This window comes from Triplophysa rosa, linkage group LG8 (assembly GCF_024868665.1).
Source record: "Triplophysa rosa linkage group LG8, Trosa_1v2, whole genome shotgun sequence".
Classification (NCBI taxonomy): domain Eukaryota; kingdom Metazoa; phylum Chordata; class Actinopteri; order Cypriniformes; family Nemacheilidae; genus Triplophysa; species Triplophysa rosa.
Window position 1 is genome coordinate 8,879,196 of NC_079897.1, and position 5,633 is coordinate 8,884,828.

A 5,633-nucleotide genomic window follows, 5' to 3' on the forward strand; every position below is an offset into this window, starting at 1 on the left:
TTTGCAGAAGAAAAACAACTGAATCCAGCAACAGGAAATCTAAACTTTTTGAGCGACTGAAATCTAAGCTATCACAAAAACGAAAGTGTGACGATCCTGTAACTAGTCAACAAAGGACAACAAAGAATGCTCAGAAAAGTATGAGAAAGATAGAAATGGTGGTGTGCATTCGGCGAAGAGTCGCGTCGGAGTGTGATGGAGGATACATGGTAGTTATAATAGTATGGGTAAGAAGCAACTGGGTGATATAGGTAAGATCGAAGTAGTTAGCGAAGAGGGCTGTAGGGTAGTGCGAACTGCTGACTCCACAGGAGGAGGCATCGGGCGAGTTGTGTTAGCTGCCGTGAGCGAATGCCACCCTGTCGATTGATATACGCCACGGCAGTTGTGCTGTCTGACTGGACCAGCACGTGCTCGCCCTGCACGAGAGGCTGCAGCCTCTTCAGTGCAAGTAGCACAGCCAACAACTCTAGGCAGATATGCCAATGCAGGCGGGGGCTCGTCCACTGCGTGCCCTTAGCACACGACACCCCACCCCTGCAGGGAGGCAACCATCTTCACACAACGTGCCTTGCTGCCCTAGGGGGATCCTGTCCACCAAAAAGGTCATTGAAGACTAGGGGGTTGGGGTGCTTCAGCAGAGAGGCGTGATGACCATACGCCTGCTGCCGGTGTGCCACGCTCTCCAGGGAACCCGACTCTGTAGCCAGTGTTGGGGCGGTCGCATGTGCATCAACCCAAGGGGGACCACCCCCACCGAGGATGCCATGTACAAAGGAGCCTCTGAATAGTTTCAGGGAGACCACAGACTACCTGAAGTGCTTCAGGAAGTTCAACACTGACTGACCGCGCTCTGAGTCAGTCACGCTGTCATGGGGACGGAGTCGAGTTCCATACCGAGAAAGAGGATGCTCTGCACAGGGGAGAGCTTGCTCTTTTCTCAGCTGACCTGTGGTCCCAACCGATCTAGATGCGCAGCACTAGGTCCCTGTGTGTACACAACAGATCTCGTGCGTGCCAGTCATCGAGATAGTTAGTACCCGCACACCTCTCTCCCCAAGGGGAGTGAGGGCGGCTCCCCCGATCTTCGTGAAGACTCGTGGGGACAGGGACAGACCGAAAGGGAGGACTCTGTACTGATATGCCTGCTCTCGAAAGCGAGACATGAAAGTAAGCGTCCTTCAGGTCGATTGCCATGAACCAATCTTGGCATCTGGTAGACACGAGGATTGAGTAGGTGCCTGTTCAGGGTACGTAGATCTATCTTGAGCGGGCATCTGGTAAGTTGTATCACATAGCCGAGATGGATCGTATCCCGTAGCCACCGTGATGGTTTGGGGGCTCTAGCATTGCGGATCCCTTGCCGTGGGGAGGCCCCCGGGGAGGAGATCGGCTCTGCTGCTTACCTGTCTGGCGATTATGTAGCGCAACGCACTGTCGTTTGAGAGTGCTGAGGGCTACTGATTATCCTCGACATTGGGTCTCGCCAAAAATACCTTCATAGAATACGCCCACACTGACCAAGTTGCTGTTGAGTCTGAACGAGAGAGAGATCTCGTTCGTGAACGAATTGAACGAACTGGTACATGTGGTTCATGAACGAAATGAACGAATTGAACGAGAGTGTACACTGTAGGTCGGTCATTTAGCATGTGAGTCTCGTTCAGCAGTCAGCAGAAAGCGGATGCAAAGCGCAGTTACAGGTAGGCTACTTTGCACGCTTGTTTATTTAAAATACATAAACTTCACGTTTAACATAATCCCAGATTTATGAATGTGTAAATGACCAAACAATTAACTTTTAAATTATGCAGAAAAACCTTGTGCGTTGGTCATCTGAACATCTTATTTAGACTTATTTTTATTTATTTAATGAGTAGATCAGAGACACACATTTTAATAAAGCCTGTAATCAGTTTATACGTCCATTAATACGTTCGTTGACATAACACAACTCTTTTTCACCACCTGCTGGCGTATTATAGAAATGGTCACTGAACGAATCAGTGAACGAATCTGAACGAATCATTTTGATGAACGAACTGAAAAAGAACGAATCACTCAAATGAATCATAATTTCCATCACTATTGTAGAGCTTTCAGCATCCGCGTTTCACAACTAGGAAGCTTCCGTCAAACACCCTTTTGCGGCAACCCGTCAAAATAAAAGTCCTTAATTTGAGAACAAGTTATAACATTGTTTTTAATAATTCGGCGTACATTTACTTACTTTAGTAAATTGAAGTAAATGTGCTAGTAAAATTATAAAAAAACATTACTTGCTTAGAAAATAGTATTTAAATTTATGTAGACCTAAAACCAGAAAGAAATATGGTCTACCAGCCAAATAACCATAGTGATGTAAAGTAAATATGTTGAATTACATTATGATGTGCTCCTATGCACATGCTAAGTGCCGTAAGTGCACGTTTTGTTATGTGACATTTTGTGTTTGCTCAGAAGCATTTGTAAACTGCAGTTCTAAAGCTCAGCTGTAATAAAGAAACTTAACATGTTCTTTTCATCATTCAATCTTTTCACATCATGTGTTTTTGCATCAAATTATAGAGCGTAGTATCGATAACAGTATTGATAAGTACGGTATCGATAAGCAGTATCGATATCGATAACATCTTAACGATACCCATCCCTAGTCCTAAGTGTCTGGGTCAGAGTACTACATCATTTCCCTATATAATGGACCTGTACTCAATAAAGATTGAGACTTGAGTGAACTGCACTTCTGTGTCTGTGTCATTCTTGACTCCCTGGATCCAGAACTTCTGTGTGTTCCATCGACTGACTACGAATTTCACCTAGACATAAAGTTAGATTCTAGCCAATTCTAACAGTAACAGAATCACTATGACAGATGGATGGTGAGTGACTTCAATAGCTTTATTCACACACATGATAAACAATCAGGAAAGTTAACTTGGCAATGACAGATGAATGACTGGTATGAATGGTAATACTGTCCTTGTATTTTGCAGGAGATTGTGGACGCAAGGCTGAGGATCCATGAGCGGGGAAGTGGAAGCAGGTTCATGGAAGACGTGGAGAGCTCTGACGAGGAATCTTATACGTGGTACTTGGAGGTAAGGAATTCATAAGTAGTCCATATCACAAGCGAGACCGGATAAAGACTGAGGCAAAGTGGCCTGATTATATGCTAGGGGACGTGATTGCGGTGAAGAGAGTCAGGTGTGGGTGATCAGAACTCTCGGGATGGGTCTCGTGGTGGAGGTGTGGTGAGAGAGCCTGGCGTCTTTGTGACAGTATCCCCCCTCTGTCTGAATAAGCCTCAACCGAATATCCCTGGTGGAGAGCTAAACTATCTGCCCAGGATGGGTGGAGATCTGGGCGTACTCGGCCCAGCAGACTTACAAAAACACAGATGTTACCAGAGGACGACGGCAGGTCAGTGATAAAATCCACCCCCAGATGTGACCATGGATGACGAGGCCAGAGTAGGAGTCTGTCAGGCCAGAGTAGGATGGAAGACCGATGAGACTTCTACGCAGGACTTGGAGGTAAGGAATTCAGGTAGTCTGTATCATAAGCGAGACCAGACAAAGACTTAAGGAAAGTGGCGTGCTTATAGGCTGGGGGATGGTGACTGCGGTGATGAGAGTCAGGTGTGGGTGATCAGAACTCTGGTGATGGGTATCGTGGTGGAGGTGTGGTGAGCGGAAATAGCGGCTACATACACTTTCAAAGTGGATGGGCAGATGTTACTCTCTAGTCTCTCTTGTAGGAAGGCCAAAACTGACCCGATTGAGCAATTCCGTGGGGGGTCTGCAGGACGGTCTCTCTGACCGCCGGTGGAAAGCCACTGAAGCTCTCCTCGTCCCGGCCAGGGACCAGACATGGAGATTCCAGAGGCCTGGCTTGGGGTGCCACACCATGCCCTTCCCCTGCGACAGAACCAAGTCTGGTTGGGCCAGTAAGGCGCAACTAGCAGTACTTTATGTCCCTCTTCCCTGACCTTGCACAGGACCTGTGCAACGAAGCTCACTGGGGGGAAGGCGCACTTCCACTTGTCCCATGGCCAGCTGTGTGCTAAGGCATCCGTGCCGGGGGGTCCCTCGGTCAGAGAGTACCAAAGCAGGCAATGGGTGGAGTCCGGGAAGGCAAACAGGTCCACCTGCACCTGGCCGAACCTCTCCCATATGAGCCGGACTGCGCGGGATGGAGTCGCCATTCTTCCGCGGGGCATCCCCTGACAAGAGGGCGCATAAGCTGTCTGGTTCAGGTCGCCCGGGATAAGTGGCTCGCAGGGAGCTGTCACCTGCTGACTCCAGAGGAGGAGGCGTCGGGCGAGTTGTACATCTGCGTGAACGTATGCCGCCTTGGTGATTGATGTATGCCACGACAGCGTGCTGTCCAACCGGACCAGCACTGTTGTCCTGCACGAGGGGCGAGCCTCCTCAGTGCCAAATGGACAGCCAGCAACTCTAGGCAGTTGATGTGCCACCGCAGCGCGGGGCCCGTCCACTGCCCCGAACTGCGTGCCTGTTGCACACGGCACCCCACCCCTGCAGGGAGGCATCCGTGACCAGACATGCCTCAAAACCTGCGATGGAACCGCTAGAGAAAGGCCAGATTGACCAGGGGTTGAGGGTGCGAAACACGAGGCTTACCTAGCGCCTGTGCCGGTGTGCCACGCCTCCAGGGAACATTGACTCTGAAGCCAGTGTGAGCAGCGCATGTCATCAACCCGAGGAGAAACCCGCGAGGATGCCATGTCCCCAGGAGCCTCTGAAAATGTTTCAGCGGGGACCGCTGGAGTCCACCTGATCAATTTCAGCAGTTCAGCACCGACTGCGCACGCTCGTTGGTGAGGATGCGCTGACATGACGGACAGAGTCAGTTCCATACCGAGAAAGAGGATGCTCTGTGCGGGGAGAGCTTGTTCTTTTCTCGGTTGACCTGTAGCCCAGACGTCTAGGTGCCGGAGCACGAGGTCCACATCTCGGAGTGCGCCAAACTAAGCCAGTCGTGAGATAGTTAAGTACCACACCCTTCTCCCTGAGGGGGCAAGGCAGCGGCTTTACGAGTTGGTAAAAACCAGGGAGACAGGGCCAGGCCGAAGGGAGGGCCTTGTACTGATACGCCTTCCCTCGAACGCGAACCGTCGGAACGGTCGGTGTGAGGGAGAATGCAGATGTGAAATACGCATCCTTCAGGTCATTGCCAAAACCAATCTTGTGACAACCTGACGCTCCAAGGATGCCTTCTGCGTCAGATCCTGAAGGCAGCTTTGTGTAGGTGCATGTTCAGGACACAGATCCAGAATGGGGTACAGCCCCCCACCTTTTTTGGGCGACTATGAAGTACGGGCTGTAAAACCCGCGAACATCTCAGCGGTTAGAAGAGGGTTCGATCACCACCTTCGCCAGAAGGGCGGCCCTCGCCCGAAGCACGGGACGTCTCCACCTCGAACTGAGGTATGGAGATGCCGAAACTTGGCGGGCGCCTGGCGAACTGGATCCTACCAAGACGGATCGTCCTCTCTAGCCAGCGTGACGGGCTGGTGCACTCTTGCCAAGTGCCCAAGAACCGTGACAGTGGAACCAGAGGGACAACCTGCTTCACCGTGCCATGGGAGGCTGGTTCGGTGACTGACAGAG